Genomic DNA, 22,771 nt, shown 5'->3' with positions numbered 1-22,771 from the left:
GGATCCCCTGAGTCTCAGGCTCACGCTCTTAACCGCTGCACCACACTTTTTCCGGGTTGTGGTAAACAAGCTTTCTGAAAATATCAACGCATTGTATGGACACTGCAAAAAAAAGGCAAATCCCATGTAGGGATTTTAGGAAAGGAATCGAGGATAACATCGCCCAGTTCCTGTTGCCCCAGTCCGGAGCTGTGAGGCAGCTGACTTTGCAGCGAGTCCTGGGTTCTGTGCCTCACAGAGTACGGCTGCAGAGTGGCAGTAAGTGTGGGGAAGGTGAGTCAGGATTATCCCCGTGCTGATGCAACGCTGCTTGGAGAAGGGGCAACAGTTTGGCTCTTTAGGCTGGAAAAATGGTGACTGTGGAGAGGCGTGATAGAGGTGGGCGAACTTAAGCATGGTTTGGGAAAAGTAGACAGGAGAAGTTTCCTTCTAATGCTAAAACGTGGGGTCATCCCATAAAACCGAGCGGTGAGAGATTCAGGACTGACAGAAGCAACAGGCACAATGCATAATTAGATGGCAGAATTCACAAATGCACGGTATAACAATGGCCGCCACTTGGCTTTAAAAGGCAATTATTTAATTTATCAATTTAAGTTCTATACCACTCAATAGCTGAAGCTCTCTGGGCAGTTTACAACAATCCGTTGAAACACAATCTGAAAACACACCATGGTATAAAAACTTCAGGGGAAATGTGCCTTACCGTTTCAAAAAATTAAAATCTACATAGGCATATTTATGGAGAATAAAGCTCTCAAAGGCTGTAAGTAATGGAGCGATAGATTACCCCTCTTTATACCAGTGGCTAAGGGGGACACAGGAGCATGCCCTTCCATTCCTATCCACCAGAGCCCATGGGCCACTGTGTGAACAGAATGATGGGTTAGATTGGTAATTGACCATGCTGGGGACTCAAGCCAAGCGACTCACTCCCAGATCAGACTCAAGTCGCGTTAGTGACTCGACCTGGACTCAATTCGGGAGCGGCAAGCAAGTGGCTCAAGTCTACTTGGCTTCAATTTCTGCGTTTCTCATGAGCGAGTCGCTCAAGGGCTTACCATGTGCCAGGATATCCTGGAAGGTGGGCACAAACGGGTGGGAGATAGAGGCGGGGGCAGGATGGGGGGCTGCATCGGGGGGAGACGGGACGTCAGGTTTTCTTTTTGGCATGGGAGAGGCAGAGGAAGGGGGAGAGCGTGAATGAGGTGGAGGCGGGGGGGGTTGATTTATGAACATAAATCGTGGTTGAAGTAAAGGACTTCCGTGCATCATTGAGAGAAGAACAGATGGAAACACTGGGGCTTCAACTCTCCCACCCGCCCACCATACACCCCAGCTGCTACAGTTGGCTCTCGAGGCTTGAGACTCGCTCCGAACATTTCTTGCAATGACTTGAGACTTGCCTTGGGCTTGAAAGTAAAGGCTCGAGACCTGGCTTGGGACTCGGAGGAAAGGACTTCGACGCATTACTGGTAGCTGAGAGGATAACCTGGGGAAGGAGAGGACTCCATGCACGCTCTTGAGCTTCTTGGAGGAGGTGGGATAGAAACGCATTGAATATGATCTCTGGGATTCCTTCTCTGGCTAATATGGCATTAAAAGTTCCTTGACGGTCCCATTTAAATCAATTCATTGGAAAGGTTTCTTTGGGCCTGACCTCAAGCGTAATCTGACTCACACATTTAGAGAACCTGAGACAGATGGCCCGGCTTATTCGCCCCTAGGGGAACGGAGAGGACCAACACAATTTGGTTTGTGCAGTGTTACTAAGATAATCTCAGTTCTCATTACTTTGCCCTTGGATTTTCCAGTCAACTCCTAGTTAATGTTTACATTTGGATATGTACTGGTATATTTTATTTGGACTGTCAACTCATTTGAAAGCACCAACCAGAAAGTACTGTTCGTAAATCAACTGATCTTTCATCAATGAAGTTGATACGGGCAGAATCATTAACAAAAAAGTTCATTAATACAGACTATAATATCATGTCAGAGTGCGAGTTACAAATAAGTTGGCAGGTTTTTCTGTTGTCCTGTTCTGCAACCAGCATCCCATATGCTCTAATGTAACATCTGCAAAGCCTGGGCTACATGTTACACTCACCACGGTGAAAGGCAACCTCCTATAGTCAAGGAGGACTCTGAAGGCTTCCCCAGAGATGGGCTGAAAGGGATCACAGTCACGTGGCTTCTGGAAACGTGCACCCTTGCCATCCCAGCTGGCTGGGAATGGAGAGGGTTAGATGTCCAGCACATCTGGAGGCAGCTGGTTGGAAAGAGCCCATTGATGCCCTCAGGCTTGATTTCTAGGAGCGAGGGCTCCTGTTGAGGAAACCAGCTCTCTGGACATGCTTTGCTCACCCTTCATATGATCTATTTCCTGTTGTTGTTCATTTGCAAAGTCATGCCCAACTCTCTGTGACGGACAACCTTCCTCCAGGCTCCAGGCCCTCCTGTCCCCCACCATCCCCCGGAGTCCACTCAAGCTCACACCCACCGCCCCAGTGACTCCATTCAGCCACCTCATTCTCTGCCGCCCCCTTCTTTTGCCCTCAATTGTTCCAGCATTAGGCTCTTCTCCAGGGAGTCCTTCCTTCTCATCAGGTGGCCAAAGTATTCATATGATCCATGGATTCATAAAGATCCATCCATCTTTAACACTGAAGGCAGTTTCCAGGCCTGCAACCCCCACCCAGATTTTTGTCTGCAGCTGTGCGCTGAGGGAGCAAGAGCAGAATTGCCCTTAAGTAAGACCTTTTTATTTCAGCAATATTTTAATAAGTTTTAAAATTGGTTCTTACATGTTTTTAACTGCAGCCAGTGTGGGCCTGTAATTCATTTGTGTTATGTTTTATATTATTTCATTTATGTAAGCCGTCCTGAGGCCTTCGCGATAGGACGGCATATCAATACTCTAAATAAATAAATAAATAAAATGTCAGCCCAGCCCCTTCCAGTAAACACTGGGAATGGCCACACCCTTCACTTGGTTTTCCGTTACGAGGAACGTGGCACTTCTCTCTCGGCACGTCTGGAATCCGGTTTGGCTGCAACATGTGGCCTGTGGGAGCCGCTGGTGTGTGGGAGCCGCTGGTGGGCGAGTCAAGGTCAAGTGGCTGCTGAAGCCCCCAGCGACCAGCCGTCTTGGTGAAAACAAAGACCTTAATTTTGGGACTGAGCACAGAAGGACGCTGACGGCAAAGCCCAAAGCTGCGGTGCAGTAGCTGCTTCCGCCCACGTTGTCTTTTGCGCTCTGCTTTCATGGTGATGCGAACTTTGGTTAATTAAGGGCGTGAGAAGAGCCATGCCAGGTCTGCTGAGGGTCCGGCTGCCAACCGGCTGCCCGCAGAACATGCGCAAGCAGGTCATGTTTAGCACCAGCCTCCCGCTCATACTCTCTGCCGACAGTACGGTTGCCACTGAATCTCACTGCAGGGACTAGCCACTTAGATGGCCCCGAGAAGCCCACTCGCGTGGCCGTAGAGCGTTTTATCCTAGCCTTGTTAAAGGCAGCGCTGCTTAGCCAATGCATTGATTCGCTTCATCAGTTAAGAGCATTTGCATTCAATTGATGGGGCAGCGGATTAGAGGGAAAACGTTTATCTTCAGTAAATGCATTTTAAGCCACCAGTGGTAAGGGCCATGGTAGAGGAGTCATTCTGATTTCTGCATTCTGATTTCGTGGTCTACAGTGATTCATTGTAGGTGGCGCTTGGCGAATGGCGTACCTGCGGAGCTCAGTAAAGGGTAAGGATCCGGGCAGGCTTTGCACCCCAGAGAAACGTTCTGGGTTTCCTTCGATATGCCAAGATTAGACCTTGAAGGCCCTGCACTTCGTACGGGTCTGTGCCTTTAACTCCGGGGTCCGTTTGCACCACAGCTTGACTCCCTTCAAGCTGTCTGGAGCTGGTGTTGAGCGGCAATTACACCTGCCTTGAAACGATTCCATTTCATCGAGGCAAGAAGAGAAAACAAGAACAGCCAACTGGAGATTGCTTTTGGGTGGCACAATCAGAAGCAAACTGTGTGCTCTCCACTGAAGCCGAGACCCAAATGCGCATCTGCAAATTGCGTCCATTTCGTCTGTGGTTAAAGACAAGAACACGTCCACAGATCGCTTGTTTTCATTTTCTTCCATCCTCAGTTGCAGAAGGACATTTTTGTAAAGTTGCATTTTTGTGATGCTTGTCGATCAGGTGGGTTGAAACGGTGGATTGTGTTTTCTTGGAATGTGCCTTCGACGAAGCTGTTGGAGCCCGTTTTATGGCCGCTCGAGTTAACTTGCCAAATGTGTTTGATGTTTCACATCAATAAGACTGAAGCAGAACAAACAGCAAAATATCTTGCAGCCGCAATTAAGACGAGACCATAAATAATTAAGGGATATTAGTAATGGTTATTGACAGGTGAATGTTATGGGCTTTTTATACTATGCTTTTACTCCTTTTTAGTAAGCGCTTGTACTCCATTTTACCCTTTATTTTGTTACTGAAGAGATTCCAATACTCTATTTTAACAGGACCTCTATGCCAATATAGAGACTTAAATGCTGAGACAGAAAGAGACTGGTCAGAAGAAGTAAATACAAAGCTTTGGGCCTATTAACTTCTTCTGCAGGTAAATAATTGAAAAAATCTATTTTAGGAGCTATGGAAATCACATGTTTTAAATAATTATTCCACATTGTTCTCTGCTTTACAATCTGCCTTAACCTTGAAACAATCTGCAGAATCTTGTTCCCGGAAGAGTGCTCGGAAAAAGAATACTCCCAAGTGGTTCGAGAAGGAATGGAATACAGTTAAAAAATAACTGAGAGCTGTGTCCAGCCAGCATCAGAAGAAAAATCTTGGTGTCTTACCCCCAAAATATTATCTGATTAAAAACCCATCTCAACCGGAAGAAGCGAGCAACACAAACAGGGTGGCAGGCGCTCGTGGGTAGAGGCCTCATTGAATAATAATTCTAAATTATTTGGGGTGTTCATCTGGGCATCTTGGGTGATTTTTCAGGCTTATCTCGTTGCAGTGTTCCTGCTGACCCCTGGGAGTCTCATTATTTAAAATGTTTGCAGAATCTAGGGCGCTGTCATTAGAAAATCTGCCCTTTCTGGGTCCCAATAAATTCCCAGAATGTGATGTGGGAATCCACTCTGAAATACCTGTCCTAAAATGGGAAATGTCCTAGCATCCGTTGACAATAGCCTGGGAGCTCTGAAGGGCGATGCAGAAGGATGCAACCCCCTTAGCAGAGCTTCGTGTGCAGGTCGTGACGCTGGACAATTGCCCGTGACGCAGCAAGAGGTTCTTCTTTCAATTTTTTTGAAGAGGTGATTGAGTGGATCTGGCATGTTATATGCTCATCAGTTTCCTGCCAGCAGGGAGAAGGTTGTGTGCTAGCTAAGCTCCCTAAACTAGAGGCTTGCGCAGAGTATAAAAATATCTTGGGGACCGTGCAGGCAGATTCCTCTCTACCATCCTCTTGTTCTAAGCCCTTTGTTGGAGAAATGCACAAACTCTTTTGGAAGGGATAGTACTGAAATCGCCATTGGCTTGAAATTTGCCTCTGACTCAATTCTGAGGAATAAAGCATGCGATAAACTATTTTCCTACTCCAGTATCTATTGTCTTAGACACCTTTATGAAAGTATTATGCTCCAGGTTGGGTGTGTTACGGAGGGCAACTGGAAAAAACTATTCTTGCCATTATTGGAGTTGCATACTAGCTTCTGCACTATTTAATCTTTACTTCAGTGGCTTGATTAGCGCCAGAATTCCATGTACCAAAATTCATAGGGACCGAAGCCCCATCTTGAGCTACGTGGATAATGCCATTCTTCTGCCACGATTCAAAATAGATTGAGCAAGTTGATTGCCTGTTTTCCTGAGTTATTGCAGAGATAATCCACTGGTAATTAGTTTTAGTAAGACTGGGACTATGGTCTTTTCTGGATGAAGCTTGGTAAACGAATCGATATGGATAGTAGCACGTCAAGCAACTCAAGCAGTTGGAATATGTTTCCTTCCTCACTGTCTTGCACCATTCATCAATAGTCCGCAGTGTTTGCTGCGCAGAATACCCTAAGGCCGAGTTTTATTTTTTAATGTTAAAGTTTAATTTAATGGATCACTGCCTTGTCATGGCGAAGGGGCTTGGTAGCTCCATGAAGTTATGAGCTCTGCTGTGCAGGGCCACCCAAGACGGACAGGTCACAGCAGAGAGCTCTGACAAAGCGTGATCCACTGGAGAAGGAAATGGCAACCCACTGCAGTAGCCTTGCCATGAAAACCCCATGGACAGTACCAAAAGGCAAAGAGATATGACGCCGGAAGATGAGCCCCTCAGGGCGGAAGGTGTCCAATGTGCTCCTGGGGAAGAGCAGAGGGCTAGTACTAGTAGCGCCAGAAAGAATGAAGCGACTGGGTCAAAGCCGAAGGGACACTCAGTTGCGGATGCATCTGGTGGTGAAAGGAAAGTCCAATGCTGCGAAGATCTATACTCCATAGGAACCTGGAATGTAAGATCCATGAATCAAGGCAAGCTGGATGTGGTCAAACAAGAGATGACAAGGCTGAACATTGACATCTTAAGAATCAGTGAACTAAAATGGACAGGAATGGGTGAACTTAATTCAGATGACCATCAGGTATACTACTGTGGGCAAGAATCCCTCAGAAGAAATGGAGTAGCCTTCACAGTCAATAAAAGATCTGCAGAGATCTATACTCCGCAGGAACCTGGAATGTAAGAATATTCTCTCTGTCTTACAAGGATTGCACTTTGAAATCTTGCACCAGCTCCTGCACAATGGCCCAGTTTGGATTCAGGAATTTAACCCAACTGTTGAGAAAATGCTTGCAAACTTGTTCACGTCTAGAGAATCCCAGGCAGGCCCTTTGTTTTCTGGTGCTGGCTAAAACTCCCTGTCTTCCCAGGGGTGTTGGCACCCCATTGTGAAGCTGTGCAAAACTATTTCCGATGCAGCCGTACTGTTGTGGGTGGAGGGAAGAGCTTGTGACAGGTTGGTTGCAATTATGCATATCCGACACCTTGCACAGAAAGTGGGTGTTTGCACAAAGCTCCCTCTTGTGGAAATGTGTTTGCCACACCGATGCAGCGGGCGGATGAAACTGGGCAGCCCAGCGCACCTCTTCCAACAAAATCAAAATTTGCAAAACTCAGACACAATAAATGATGAGTGTCCGGTGCTAAACTGGGTGTGAAATCTTGCCACACGTTGCCGCTAATTAATTAATTAATTAATTAATTAATGTGTTTGTTCATTTCACTGTTATACTGCCCAGTAACCAAAGGGCTCTCTGGGTGGTTTACAAAACTGTTCGTAATTTCGCACTGGCTACACAATGTAACGGCCGGTGCATCACAGCACGATTAGGAGCATTGCCCTAGCTATACAAACAGGAGGAATACAATTAATTTCTTTCCCCGTTTCCAGAAGGAGGGAAATGAAAGGCCTTTCCATGCCCACAAGGCAGTTCTGAGATAACCCACTTGGAGTGCCCGCCTGGTGCCAGCCGTAGTCCTGGCGGGTGTTCCCTCACAAAATGAGGACGTTCTCCATGCAGACATTCAGTCCAACTCCCATATTGACTTTGGTTCTATGAGCCTCGCTCAGATTAGTCGCCTTTCTTATTGTACGCCTAATCCGAAAAGATTTAGCCGGCACTTTGCATTCAGCAGCCTTAAGGGTTATCCTGTCCCACCTGCATGTCTTGGCCGTACAGAAGGGAATGCGCAGCTTCAGAACTTGCGGCATCGCCAAGTCCGTGCATCACGCAGCGGATGGGGCTTCGCCTCCTCCCCCTGCAATGGGCCCCCCCCAGCTCGGTCTCTGTCAGCAAATCCTCAACTGCCTTCCGTGCTGCTTCGAACAGAGATCCTTGAGTCGTCTAGAAAATGTTTTAAGCCTCAGCTCCGTTTGGCTCAGTAGCCTCTGAGCACCAGTGAATTTTTCATAAAGAATAAAAACATACAGGCATTAGTAATACCAATAATTCCAAAAGGAATCAACATTGCAATGAATAATCCAAATCCTTCCCAGCCTCATTATTTCAATCCAACACTATTTATTTATTTATTTATTAGATTTATATCCCACCCTTTTTTCTTACAAAGAACTCAGAGCTTAGTCCCAGTTCTGCATCCTTAACCACTGCGCTACACTGTTTCTGCACTACTTCTTGAGATTTATTTATTTATTTATTTATTTATTTATTTATTAAAACATTTTTATGCCGCCCCATTCGCCGAAGCCTCGGGGTGGCTTACAACAATAAGTTAAAATAATTACAGTATAAATCAGGAATATAAACATTAAATTAAAAATACAAAAATACAGTATAAAATAAGCTGCCCCGGCCAGATAAAATCCAATAATATTAACAGTTAAAATGCCGCTTGAATAAAAAGTTGATGGAGAAAGTGTGAGATCGTACAATTCAGGAGGCAGAAGCTGCTTGTTAGAGAGAAAATCATCTTTCACACGTTCTTACATCTGCAGTTCCAGTGACACCCCAGAATAGCCTCAAAATAGAGACCCGCTCTGAGCCACGCTGATTGAAGAGTGGCTCCCACCCATTAATCAGCCGGAGCTTTCGGGCGCAGTGCAGGGCTGTTCTGTCTGCTGGAATGAACAGGAGCTGAGCAAAGAGCACGGCCAGCTAATTGCAGCTTCCAGTGCTGAAAATTAATATTTTCACCAGCACTAGTTTGTCAGGATCAGCCTGTGGGCAGTAAGGAGCAATTCTAAATTTACATGCATTTGAAACGGTCAGTTACAGAATCACGGACTAGTGTCTCTGGACTTGAGTTATATCTCAGCTTCAAAATAGTATCTATTTAAACATGTACTTATATTTAAAGCATACCTCACTGCCTTCCTCTCCACACAGCACTTTGCATCGAAATGTATTTACAAATTATTTATTTTATTAGCTGGAAAGGTTTAAAATTATTACCGCAACGCTTATCAGAAAGCAAACCGGCGCTTTGTATGCATAATGAAGGTTAACTCAGATTGCATTGAAGAGAACAGTAAATCTATTTGGGAGGTACGTAGGAAGCATGCTAATATTTCCTGTTATTGTATTAAAGACTTCCTTGTGCTGGCTTGAAGGCACACATCCAGCCCAGAGTTAAAGGACTAAGGTGCTCAGCACTCCTGGGCAAAGCGGTGTCAGTCCACGCCTTGCCTGCTTTTCCAGCGGGCCTTCCCGGGCAGTGCCGACTCTCCCTTTACCCAGCCCGCGGGAGGGCTCTGCCAAGGCTTAACCTGCTCGAGACCGCACATATTTGCTGAGACAATGCGTCCCACACACAGGTCACTGAATCCTCCTTCCCCATCTAAGAAGCGCAGTGAGATAAGCAGGCTCTGAGGCAGCCCGAGGCAGCAGAAGCGCCTTGAACCCGGTAAATGGCTCGGAACACTGGTCCCTCCAGGCGCACTTCCTGGTTCCAAGCCAGTTCTGCTCCACCGCTGTGCCTCTATCTTCACAGACACAAAATTGGACAATTGGTTGGCACACGAGAGGGGAAGGGAAGGAGGGGGTGCGTTTTGTCTCCTCGATCCTCATTGTTTTGAAGTTCATCCAATCTAAGCCCCATCCTCTGCCCTGGTTCTGGGAGGAACTTCTTCATTTTTGTTATACATGAATAGGAACTGTTGAATCCAGTTTTCTGAAATGCATCATTACTGGGAACACACGCTAAGCTCAGTGTTCTGAGAAATTAAGTTCAGTATCTTGTGCTGCCGTCTTGCAATGGAGTCTTCCTGGGCAGGTATTCCTGCCGGGGCTGCTCATGGCTGGATCCTTCTCTGGTCATGACGCAAGTCGAGGCTGCTTAAGCAAGGATTCCCTGGAAACCGCTTGGGACACTCACTCGGTGGTGTCCACCAAAGCCCTAGGGATTCCAGCATTTTTAATCCTCCATGCCATACGGAGAGTGACTCCATCTTTTCTGTGCGGTGCTCCGTCGTCCATTTGTCGGGGTTCCAAACCACGTGGGAGAGTCTCCCAAACTCATCCTTCGTTGAGTCTCCCATTGCGGGAGGTCCTCCTACAGCTCGTGGAGGGCCAGGTGCACTAAAGCTCCTGTCTGTGAGAGACGTCTAGCTCTGCCTCGGGCTCGGCTGACTTTGCCCCCCAGCTCCGGTTAATGCGCTTGCGGGATACACAACTGTATGGCTCAGATTCTCCTGCAGGAAACGAGGTTAAGAAACCGCATGTGCCCAGTCCGGCTCCTTTTGGTCCATTTCTCCCAGTGGATCCTTGACTTGGCACCTGGAGATCTGAGAGCCAAAGTGGACACGCTCCGTTTGCCAAACTGAGAGGTCTTTTTGGGAACTTCTGCAACACCGGAGGAGAGGAAGGAGGAAGCATGGCAAACCCTTGGAAGCCCTTCTGCAAGAACCACCCCTTGGGGAGGTGAGGGGAGCGGCAGCCTGGCGAAGGGCCTTTTCCGTGGCTGCTCCCCATTTCTGGAACTCCCTCCCTCAGGAGACTCGCCTGGCGCCATCTCCATTTTCCTTTTGGCACCAGGCGAAGACATACCATCATAGGGGTTTTTTTTTAACACCCAGCATGCATGCTGTGGCCCTTTTTAGATTGCTTTCACAGATGTTCTATTTCATTGTGTTTTGATTGGTTTTAATGGGGTTTATTTTGTTAATATGTTTTATGTATTGTAAGCCGCTTAGGAAGGCCTTGGCAGTTACAGGCAGCCTAAAAATACAGGTATAAATAAAATAAAGAAAGAAACATGTCGCTCCCGCTGCTGCCAGAATTTAACCGACATTGCGGACATTGGCACTCCTCCAGCACAGTTTGGTGCCCTGCTCATGGAGAAGGTGGAGACGGCACAGAGGGAGAAAAGGCAACAGAGTGGTGCAGCTGCCCAGCCTTCCATTAAGAACGTCAAAAGCGAGCCCCGTAATAGACAGCAACGTTGGCAGAGCAGCAAATTTTAGCCGAGGTTTTGTTGTCTGCAGGGTTCTCAAAGCGTGGAATAGGCCCCCCCGACAGAGGTGAGGAGCCTTCGCTTGGGAAGCTGAAAGCATCTTCCTGTACTGTGGCCAGTTTGCCCCTGTCAGAAATGCAGCCCTGCTCCATTTGGGCTGGTCTGGAGTTTTGCCTCCGGAAGGTGTCCTTTTCCCAGATTATGCGGGAGACTATTAGAATTTAATTAGAATGTAACTCGAACGTTATTTCTCTGGACTCAGTACTCTTGGAATCACACAGCCGGCCCGGTCTCCAGAGCCCCGGTATCCATGAGGTTACGGTGCATCTTATCTCGCATCACCAGCCGTGCGGATTTGGGACGATGGGAAGCCAGTCCTGGCTGCTGGGTGGCTTTGGATGCCATCTGACGCTCACGGTGGCCGTGTTGCTAAACGTGGCACCTGTCTAACAGCGTGCAAGTCCAGCATGTAGACACGAACCAGCTAAGTGCAATGCAGGAAAAACAGGGTGGACTGGCCAATGCATTCCCCTTGACCCAACCCAGGCTCTCCGCAAGGAGTCCGCCCCTCTCCCAGCCAGTACCAGCAGCGCCTCTGACATCTGGAGCTGTGCAGGAGAAGGCAGCATGTACACGGGAAGGACCCTGTGTTCGGAAATGATGCATTTGCCCCTATAGTATTTGGCGCAGTGGCAAATGAATGCGAAAATCAACTTAAGAAGGCGATTTTAAATCAACACACGCAAACGTGGGAACTCGTGCGAGCTTGTAAGTGAGGTTCGATTGCTAGGCAAGGCGATGGAATGAGCGCCGAAAGAATGAAAGGGCTATTTGTGTGAGCGACTTGAAAGCTTGGCTGAAGGAATGCAGTGAACTGAGGAACGGAAACACGGTCTTTGCCATTCGCCCTTACCAGGAAAAATTCGGGTGACTTGCAAACCGCAGAGGAACTTCCAAGCCATATTGTTGTTCTATTAGTAGAGCTGGTCTGTAGTCCACTTCACATAAAACGTGCTTATTTGTTTAATAGGACAATATGCTAGCCTAGAATCTGTAATTTCAAGGCGTCTAATGCAAGGATGCAACAAAATACATCCGCATAAAACAGTAAGAATACAGGAATAAAGCAGAAAAAAGTAGCCATTAAAATAGCATTCAAACATTCAAAGTGGCAGGCAGTTAAACAACCGCAAAAGCAGTAGACCAAAAACAGCTCATACGGCGTTTGAAGGACATGGCAATAAATCATTTTGACCTGTGGAGCCTAAGATGTACAACCATAGGTAAGTGGAATGCAGCCCGGGGAGGGAGAACAAAAAGAAGCCCTAAAAAGGAACCGACATTGATCAATAGGACGGAGAGATATGATACTGAAAGTCGCTTCTGGACAGCCTGATCCTGCTCGATCTTGGAAGCTAAGCAGGGTCAGGCCCAGCTGAAATCTGGATGGGTGACTTAAGATGTTGTGAACCATCCAAAGAGATGGCTGTGGGCGGTATAGGTAATCAATTATCTCAATAATTAATTATTATTGTGATAATAATAACACTGATCAATATATCAAAATAACCAGCTAAAAACCTTTGCACTGGGTGGATAGATAGTCCTTATTTAGATCGAACGGAGGTAAGGGGTAACAACTGTGTTCTGCCAACATTTTGGGAATACATGATGTGTTTTGACGAGCCCTGGCATCCATTTGGATATTGGTGATTCCTAAAGATTACAGTGGGGGAAAAGAGAAGCAAACATAGCCAATTTCAGTGCCAATTCACCATTCAGCACCGATAGTGTCATGTCTGCATTTTCCTGTCGGACTTAAGTATTTTTGTGCCTACATTTGATAAGGAAGGTGCTTATTTATCTATTTTCTTCTTCTTTTGACTTGTTACATTCCATCACATGGCCCTGGAGTGCCCTTGAGAAAGCTAAAAATAGCCACTTAACCTCCAGGGAGTCAAGCAGGGAAATTTTGTAGAAGTTGTTGGATGATCTTTTTAGCCACACATGGCTGGTAAAAATTTGCAAACTTCAAATATCTGTGAGCCTTGACAAGGCTAAATCGAAGCACAATTTGGCTCTGAATATGCTCCTGATGAGTGAAATGCGCCAGGCCGTATACAAGCAGGCCTTGCTTTTCCTTTGCATGAACGCAGGTTGAAGCCCACGGATTGCAACCTACTAACTACTATTTCATTTGCTTTCTTCAGCCACCTCGTCTCTTTTATTGATATCTGGGAACCAACTTGGTGAGCAACTGCAGTGAAGGGAGCGAACGCCATCTACTTGGCTTTCTTTATAGCTCAATTAGGCAAGCCCTCCTTGCAAGCCCGTCGGCCGTCTGTGTCAGTAATAGCTTCTTCAGAGAGAGAAGGAAAGCAAGTTCAATTAGGGTCTCATGAAAAATAGACCTCTCCAGGATAAGATGGATTACGCGGGAGCTTTTTTTATTCCTTGACAAGAACATATGGTCTGAGAGGCAGGTTGACGGGATCTAACCTAGTTTTCCATCCTGGATTTTTTAAAAGCATCCCTGAAGCTTGCTTTCCCCTCCATGCACATTGTTCGAGCAACTCCACATCCAGTCACATGGAACCCAAGGCGGGCAAGAGAGCCGGGCGTGGGGGGCCTGTGTCCCCCGTTTTCCTTCTGGGGTGCAGTGTGACTGGGCCCTCCCTTCAGCATTGCCATGGCTGGAATTTTGTTCTCAGGCTTCAGCTGGGGACTCCCATATATCGAAAGCACACCAGGCACGTGGGTGGATTGGGACCCTCTTCTCTTGCCCCCGATTTTCTTTGAGGGAGCCACTTGCGAAGGAAATGTGGCCCTGAGAGCCATCCCAAACCTCCTGTAGACCGAGACCGAGCACAGATGCGCGTTTACGCTCCCCAAGCGAACCTAGTCCTGAACCGGACTTGGTCCGTCCTGTGGGCGAAAAGCTATTTTCATGTATTTTGTGCCATATGAACCCTTTATGATTTGGAGCGAGCGTGTTTTAAATTAAGCACCTTTACTGAATGTTCACAACAGCTTCTTGCAGCCTTCGAAGACTCCACATTTCTGTGACAAATGCTCCACAGCAAGTTTCTTCTCTTGTAAAAGGAGCTCCAGGTCTCTGGCGCATCGAGCAGGTTTTAATGAGTGCCTTATAGCTTGCAATGCTGTGATTATAGATGGAGGCCGCTTTCCTTTAATCCATTTAGCCACTCCTCAGATCTGGGGAAGCAACTTCCAAAGGAGAGTGTTGGGAACCACAATGCCGCCGAGGTGAGCACATGAAGGCAAGCCTCCAAATTTGTAGCTTGTCTTATTTCAGCCTCAGGCAGCCGGAAGTGGATCTCCAGATGTCTTCAGCTGGACTTCAGCTCCCAGCATTCCTGATCACTCAAGGGCTTCTGGGAGCTGGAGTCCAAAATATCTGGAGAGCCACTCGATACAGCTCTGATTGTCCATGCTTTTGTAAAGACACTGCAAGGGTACATAAGCCTAAACTTGGTAAAAAGCGGGTTAGATCCAGACGTAAGTCATCCTGACATTTGACTCATTGAAATCAACAGGACTTAAGCTAGTCAATAAGTCTACTCTAAACATGACTGAGTCTGGATCCAACCCAGCATTTTCTAAAATAGTAACCATCCTTGTTAACCCGTTGCAAAACCAATCACAATTCTTGAGATGTCTTAAAAGTTAACGGATGCAGTTGTGTAAGCAAGAACTTACTTCATTAGACCCATGAAGTGGACGGCAAAGAAGCTGGAGACGCAGAAGTAGTTTGGGTGCAGAAAATAGAACAAAGCTTTTAACAAAGCTTTGAAAAATAATGAACTAGTTTGCTAAAAGCATGTGTTAGCCAGGTTGTTTTGGGGATTATGGGAATTGTGGTCCAACAAATCTGGAGGCTGCCATGATGGGAAGCTGTTATATATGAATCTAATCAATTAAAACAAGAAAAATATGCTTCTAACAGGTCCACAAATGTGTCAATTGAACTGGAGGCAGCAGCCATTGCTGCTGGAGCAAAATTTGCACAATACTATGTGTAAATTAATTGTAGTTTGCAGTGAGATAACCTAAGTCACAATTAAGGCATGAAACCGCTAATGCACCCTGGTTCTTTGGCCTCCCAATCTATCGCTTAAAATATCTCCAGTGCAGGGCTCTTTTGAGGGCAGAAATGAATATTTCAAGATGAACCTTTGCATTATATTAATGTTGCGCAAACTAGTTTTATTGTCTGCAAAACAGCCTGCATTCCGATTTATTGAGGTTGTGCGTGCCTGCTAGCACATTCTTTGAGCATTTGGAACTTGGAATGGAACGGATAGTGAAAACCCAATGTAGCTCTTAAATTTTTTTAAAGGTGTTAACTTCTGTTTGCCTGAGTTCAACAAGTACTTGATAATGAGTAACAGTCATTCTTCCGTACACAGAATGTGTTGTGATCTGCTGCAGAGCTATTGCCGAATCGGGGATTAACTCTGCCCCCGTCAGTCCTAGGGTCTTTTAGCTGGCCCATCGATTTGAGGCCGTTCTGTTCACATTTGCCGACCGTGGGAGCTGCTGGGAATACACCTGGCCCTGTCCTGGCCCAGCTTTCTGCTCCTTCGGATATTCTTGCACTCCTTGCCTGATCGGATAGCCATGACTGATTCCAGTAGTAACTTCAGCAGTAAAGTCTGTCACTTCTGCACTGTCTGTAATGTGCCTTCCCTTTCCCCCAGGCTAAGAAAGACAAGAACAATGATCACAGAGCCTCTGGAAATAAATACGTGCCTGTGGAGGATTCTTCCTTTTAGAAGTTTACTCTTCCCAACAGAGTCTAAGTAGGACAACCGAAAGTGCACTCTTTTAGTGATGACATATAATGCTTAAGAAACGATGGTTTGCCATATCTTGGCACGCCGGAATTGGAAACCGTGGCTTGAAATGGGTTTTCAGATCTGCTGAGATGGCGACTCTGCTTGATTTATCAGCTCTGCTTTCTGAGGGTGTTTTATCTAGAGACTGGAAGGCTGGACAGATAGAAGATGAATGTAAACAAGTGGTTCTTAACGATTCATTTGGAAACTCAAATAATAGCTTTGGTTCTAATATCTAGTTAGAGCAAACCCACAGTGTCCTGTGATTTCTGAATTAAGCCAGTGACAATGTCATGGCTTGGGTCATATGCCACCTCCCAACTTATGTGCATCCAGCTGTAGGGATGGAAAGGGACTTAGTTGTTTTTTAAATGCATTACAATTGATTTTGAGGCATTTATTTAAAAATCACCCATGGGCCCCACAAAACAATGCACAATTTAAAACAGTTCTGTAGCTGTTTAAAATTGGATGTTCTCCACCAGCTTCAGCATGTTGAAACTTAAGGCCCTCTCATTGCCTCTCCTGTTAATGGGATATGCAAATGCCCCCTTAATGAAGATGGCAAATTACGGGCAGGCCAACGCAACGCAGAGAGTCCTTGCAGGTGTGCACAGGAGCTCCCGAATGATCCTTTGAGCACATGTGCATGTGTGAATGCAAGTCTAGTGTTGTTCCACCAGGCCTTGCACATGGAAAAGGGTTCCAAAGAGCGAAAACGGAGTGTGATGGAATGGTTGGAACAGACCACAAGGGAGCGAGACACTCCTAGGCACCAGTTATTAAGTGGAGAGAAATGGGACATTCTCCAACGTGAGCAGTGCAGTGCCTTCTTCCAGGATACTCAATTCCATTCCCCCATCCCTGGTTGGTTGCCACGCTGGGTTTCGCATGCCCAGAGTTACTTCCTGGTATGGCTGGCTGGTGGCGGTTTGACCACGAAAGGATCCACACGCACAGAAGACCTTCCCTGTCGATAGATAGGTCTGTGTGCGCAGGGTCAGTGCCGTGCTTATTTCAGGGCCGGGTTTGCAAGGCAAGACATACTCGGAATGGCTTTCCCATTGCCCCCTTCTGTGCAGTGCGAACCAGAGCTAGCTTGACGTCCCTGCCATTGTCCAAGAGAGACCCCGGCCAGTGTCTCCTTCAGCCAGTGCTGCTGCCCTTCAGGAGTTATTTCCATCTCCTTCACTGCTGGAAGTATTAATTCTCTCCTGCCGAAGAGGGTGAGCACGGCTGACGAAGGCCTGGGGTGATCCTTTTGGGAGTCCTGGTAGCACTGGCCTTGTCTTCCTCCAAGAGAGGTCTTTCACAGCAAGGTAAGGCTCACTGGAGCAGGTAGACATGCTAGGCAAACACCGGAGGAGGAGGAGGAGGAACACAAAATGGATCAACTCCGTCAAGGAAGCCACTGCCTTGCGTTCAGGGTTGTCAAGGGTGCGTTTGGGGGACCTCCGTCATTGGGTTGCCCTAAGCTGGAGCTGACTTGACGCCATGTAAGAATAATGTCCTGGTCTTCAACTAATAACTCGCTGAACTTTATAAGGGCTGTGAGGAACGCAGAAACTCGTAAAATCCATGTGACGAATGAAGAAGCTTTCACAACTAGGAACACGGTTTGCTCCTTGGCCCGTTGAAGACTCGGTGCTGTCTCATTCTCAGCATGGCACGTGTTCCGATCCTAGCTGTGCATGGTAACGGGATGTTCCCTGTCTTTGGAAGAAGCCCTTCCAAGCACGACGAATGATTCTGGATCCACGCTAAAAGCGCTGTCCTCTCTGACCAACTTAAAGGCAAGAAAGAGCAACACACTTTGATCAGTCGCAAGAGCAGAGGGGTAATTCTTACTCAGCTCTTTCTGCCTCTTTTCTATCCGAAATTCTGGTTGGCTGGCACGGCCCATGGAAACCTTGGATCATGTTTCTGGATTCTCTTCCTTGTCACCAAGCCAGCTTTGCATTCCTTTCTCGGCATATATCTAGCCAACATAAATGCAAGCAAATATAGGCATGTTGGAATGCATTGTAATGTTTACTTTGACAGTTGTACCAGCTTTAAGGCTGCACGGCCAAGTCCCAACCAGAAGCAAGTCCTCTCAGGCGCAGTGGAATTTACTCCCGAGTAAGCAAGCGCAGTGCTGCGGCCTCGAAAGGGAAAATGGAGGTTGCTAGTGCAACGGAGAACGCCGCTTCACGTGCAATGGCATTTGCTTTCAGTTGAGTTGTAGTTCTTGCTCTTTTATTCATGGCTAAATTGCGTTCATTGCTGTGGGTTTCTCTTGATGCGGCCTGCAGCTGGGGATGAGGGGTGCAGCTGGATTTTAGGAAGGGAGCATTGGTAGCCGGCTGAAGCCCTGCACACCACCCTGCGACTTTCTCTAGCAGCTCCCACTGGTCCAGGAAGAGCCGCAACAGGCAGTGTGCAGGAGGCGTGATGCCAACATTGCGGCCACCCCTGCATTTCAGGCTGTCAAATGGCTGCCCTTCAGAAAGGAGGCTTTGCAGCAGGTGATGTAGAGCGAATATCATAAAACCACTGCACGAACCTCTTGGGTGTCGATTTAGTGGGCGGTCTGGCGTTCCTCGGCTTGAGACTGCCTTGAGTGTCCACTGCCCCAGGCCCCAGAAGGTCACCCCAGACGCTGTTCTGCGCCTCTTTTTGGGTCCCTCCTGCCTCGCCCCACTTGGTGTCCTACTTGCTGTTTGCACGCAGGCCTGGCGAAGCGTCTCTCCGTGTTTCCACCGGCACAGCCCTGCAAGAACCACTCCTTTGGTTCTGTCGTCTGCATTAGTTCTAAGAGGAAACGACAAGCCATTTCAGACCCAGGCCGCCTTGATGGCTGGAGCGACGCAGGCCGAGGTGGGTTATCTGTTCAAGCTGAGCGTTCCTGCTCGGGGATGAAGAGGGATGCTGGCTTCAGGAAGGCCCTTGCTTTCCGCTCTTCTCTGTCCTCCGGTTAAGGGTGGTCTGCAGACATGCAGCGCAGTAGGATCGTCCTCGCCCCGAATGGGTGCGGGAGCCACAAAGCGTGGACGTCCATCGGGAAAGGAGAAAGGAAGAGGTGGGGTTGGAGGGGAAGAGGGAGCGGCTGCCTGCCTGCCTCCCTTTGATAAGGCGTTCAGGATGCACTGCAACCTTTTGCCGCCAGGAGAGGCGCACGGATCTGGCCGGGACCTGCTCGCCGCCTTGTCCCACCCTCTGCCCCGGCCGGGAAGCGAGCTGAGGCGGGACCAGCCCACGAGCACGAGCAGGCGGCGGCTTCTCCCGTTCAGTCCGCCAGCCCTGTGGCACCCGGGCGCGAGCTGCCGCACGGCCTTCCCCCCGTGCCCTGTGGGGGGCACTTGCGGGCGAGTGGGGGGGTTGCATTGGCATCGCCTCGGGGGAGTCCTGCCCGAGTCGGGCACCACGCTGCCCTGCTTCGCTCTTGTGCCCACAGCCAGCCGCGGCACCCGGAAGCCTCTCTTCTCCTCGCTGAATGAAGGCGGCACACAGCTCAGCTCCATCCCGCCTGTGACTTTGTCAATTTTGACCCGTTATCAGATGCACAAAAATAGCTGAATGCAGTGGCAGTGACTTTCTCGAAAACAAGACCGAGTGCACCCTGCGAGAGGAGATAAGAAGCTGGAGGCTGATATAAATACACGGCTGTTAACGCTCTCCTTAATTAAAGGACTGCATTTTGTAAGGACTGCATTTTGTAAATTTTGTTACGCATTTTCGTGTGGCGCACGAAGCATAAACAGCTCCGCGGACGAAAGGAACCTTCTCCGCTGGTGAAAGCCGCTGCGGCCTGGACTGGGGCCAGATGCCCGGAGTCCTCTTTGCTGCAGCAGCCCAGTGCTCAGAAGGTGGAAGAGGCAAGCGGGCGCAAGGCAAGCCCAGCCCAGTTCCCTCCGATTTCAGTCGAACTGTCCATAGCTTTCTCAAATCAGTAATAGTTAAAGGGGGAGGGCGGTTCCGCAACGGAGCATTGCAACGGTGTGTCCCAGCTCGCAGACAAACTCCGGGGATGCAGGAGAATCTTATGTCATGTCGGACGTTGGGGATGCCAGGCGGATTCTACCGGGCAGTGAAAAATCCCCCACCTGCACTGTAAATGTATATTTTTTAAAACCAATATTTAAATACGGTTGTTAAGAATTTAGAGTGTGAGACCAAGCATGCCTTGTCTGATGAAACAAACAAACAAACTGGAGGTGAGCTCACACAAAGATCCGGTTGCTCTTGGCCTTAGGATTTCTGGTTAGGTTTGAACCATTTTGCATCTGGGGCCGGGATCCCCACTGGCGGGCATGATGACAGGTCAAGTTGGCTCAGCCTTAAAACTCTGCCACTTTGGGGGACCTTGGGAAAAACTGCTGCTGGGGATAGATGGGCCTCCGTGACTTTCTGATCTCGACAGATAATTTTTTTGTTGATTTGGGTGCTTGGAATTGGTCCTGTGATCCAAGGGGCTTAATTCCGCGTGCTCCTAAATTCTTTGCCTTGCTTGGCGTGTGCTCTCCTGCTTCTTAATTTGCTGCTGGACTAGAAGCACTGAAATGGCCGGGAAGACAGCAAAAGCCACCAAAGGAAATGCGTGTGACCAGATGGGAACACACAGTCAGTGCCTCAGTGACAGCATATATGCCAGCAATTTTCAAGGAGGCTCCATCAACCATTTCCATTGTTCCGGTTTTCATTAAACGCCATCAGCCCTGCTTCTTGGGAGAAGTATTTCTGCTTGTTTTGGGGACCCATCTTGGGGTTCTCCTGGGTTGGTTTTCTGGATGAGAGTGAAGATCTAGGGTCCTCTTTGGGAATGGATTCTGTTCGGGAATCTCAGATTCTGCCTTTGGAATCTTGCTATTGAGCTATTCCATGTGGATCATGGTGTTAAATATTCTCCGAGGTGCTGCTGCCTGGGCTGAGAGATCCACAGAGTTCTCTGACGGAATAAAGGAGATGGAGCTTTGCAGTCCCTTTGCTTCGAGCAAACCCCGTTTATGGTCCTAGTTGTTTGGGGCCAATGGGAATTGCTCCTGGCTTGGCTTTGGCTTATGGTTGCCCTGCGTGCTTGCCAGGACCGATGGGAGAAGCTCTCCTTCTTCCACCAGCGATGGAGGAGGGTCTGGCTTGGGCCAGGGCCAGACCTTCCTGTGGCTCTGCCTCCGCTGTGGAGCAGCCTCCCTAGGGAAGTCCATTTGACTTGACCTTCAGCTCTCAGGCAAAAATATTTCTTTTCGGCACACATTTGACCTGCCCGGTTGAGAAGTTTTACCAAGCCGTCTCTGTGGGCATGTTTAGATGTTGCCCAAAGTCACTCGGCAAAAACGCCAAGGTGCCCGGCTTGATTGCTGACCATGTGCCACAGATATTAGGCTCACCGTTCTCTGTCACCTTCCCCCTTGGTCTTGCAGCCAGAATCCCAGGGTCCTTCCGGACAGAGTCTGTCTTGTCTCCACATTCCCAGTTTAACCACTGTCCCTTTTCATTGGCTGTGTTTTTTAAATTTTATTTCCCAGATCCTCACAGGATCATATTTTCATTATCATTTTAACCCCTAAAATTGCATATGTTAAAAAAAAAACCTTATTTGTTGCTGGTCTTTTGCAAATGTACACTTAACAGCTTTCTGAAGTTTGTAGGCACCGTCAACTTCCTTATCTATTTCAGTTGTCAAAGGAAGCAAGGAAATTGCGCCACCAAAGCAAGGCTGCGTAAAGCTGATTTTTGTCCAGTTGCTTCCTTTCGGCGGAAAACCCACAATTAAAGAGAGGAAAGTGGCAAAGAAGTTTCACCAAAGGGAACCCAACCCTTGACTGGGTGATCATTTGGTGTTGAGCTGGCAGTTCTCATTGGCCTCCAATTTTTCAGCACTATCCCAGTCTGCAAAAGTATATTCTGAAAAAGGGGGTTATTAACCCAGGGCAGTTGCTGCCAGATTCCCTCTCTGTGTACTTCTCAGCCCTTTAGTCAGCACAGATCTCCCTTTCATTGGCTTCCCTGCGATCCAGCATTTCTACATTTTTTTTAAAAAGAGCTGTTGGAAAACTGTAGAAACTGCAGCTCACTCCCTTTTGGGGAGTAAACACTTTATACATAATGTAAAACTCTCTCACACACACAGGTGCACATAACTCTAAAACTGGCTTGAACAACCAAAATTTAAAATCAACCATAAGAAAAACTTGATTAAAATGCTTAAGAACCTCGGGGACCACATGTTGGCAGATGACGTCCTTATGAAAGAGCCAACCTGAGTCTTCCGCATCCTTTTCAGAGCTTCTTTTGAGAAAACCTGTTCTAAAGTTGCCATAGTGACCAGCCTTCCCTCTGGGAACACATCTTGTAGATAGCATAAACCCTTTTCTTTCCATGACCTATATTGGAAGCATTTGTACATTGTTTGCGTAATTAAATCTGTATTGGAAAAGTACTGATTGCCACCTTTGAAAACCAGCAGCAGGGCTGTCTGAGGCTTAGGGTGAATGTCCTCCTAGCTGGTAATTCAGAAAAATTGCCTCCAAGAAATACTTTGCTTTAAACCTTCGCATGTTGCTTTCCTTTTAGAAAAATGTCAAAGCAGTCTTAAAATATCGCACTTGCAAAAACCGTGAGGGTTATAAATCCCTCTCTTTCTCCAAGGACAGGACTGCCGAATCAGCAGCAGCTTCAGGGAGTGCTTGAGAAGGAAAGTTCTGCTTATAGAACTCCTGGAAGAGCATCACTTGGGTGCCTTCCGCACTACAGGTCACAGGATTTCAGGCACGGGGGGCCACCAAAGGGAAGGCCCTGCTCTGCATGTGGGAGAACAGGGAGTGTCACAGGAGTGGTTTGTTTGCTTATTATTTATTTATTTGGAGTTTTTGTATGCCGTCCCATTCGCATGAGCCTCGGGACAGCTCCCAACACAATAAATAAACAAGCATAAAAATAATACATATTAAAAT

The 22,771-nt window shown here is 47.6% G+C and overlaps 1 protein-coding gene across 3 annotated transcripts in view; it reads left to right on the top strand.

Moving 5' to 3' along the window:
• The window catches only part of SLC24A3 (solute carrier family 24 member 3), a 90,111-nt gene that overhangs the window by 21,484 nt on the left and 45,856 nt on the right, over positions 1–22,771 (top strand). The window contains exon 1 of one of the 3 annotated variants that reach the window (XM_044442919.1): positions 18,435–18,698. The exons of 1 other annotated variant lie outside the window; for it this stretch is intronic. The gene's annotated coding sequence lies outside the window, so the exon portion shown is untranslated. Of the gene's footprint in view, positions 1–18,434; positions 18,699–19,957; positions 20,036–22,771 lie in introns of those variants that run through there. One more of the 3 variants, XM_044442921.1, reaches the window with a different exon arrangement.

This window comes from Varanus komodoensis, unplaced genomic scaffold, assembly GCF_004798865.1.
Source record: "Varanus komodoensis strain SLA01 unplaced genomic scaffold, ASM479886v1 scaffold40, whole genome shotgun sequence".
Lineage (NCBI taxonomy): Eukaryota > Metazoa > Chordata > Lepidosauria > Squamata > Varanidae > Varanus > Varanus komodoensis.
The sequence above is the reverse complement of the archived record's forward strand: the minus strand, read 5'-3'. Positions and strand labels throughout refer to the sequence as shown.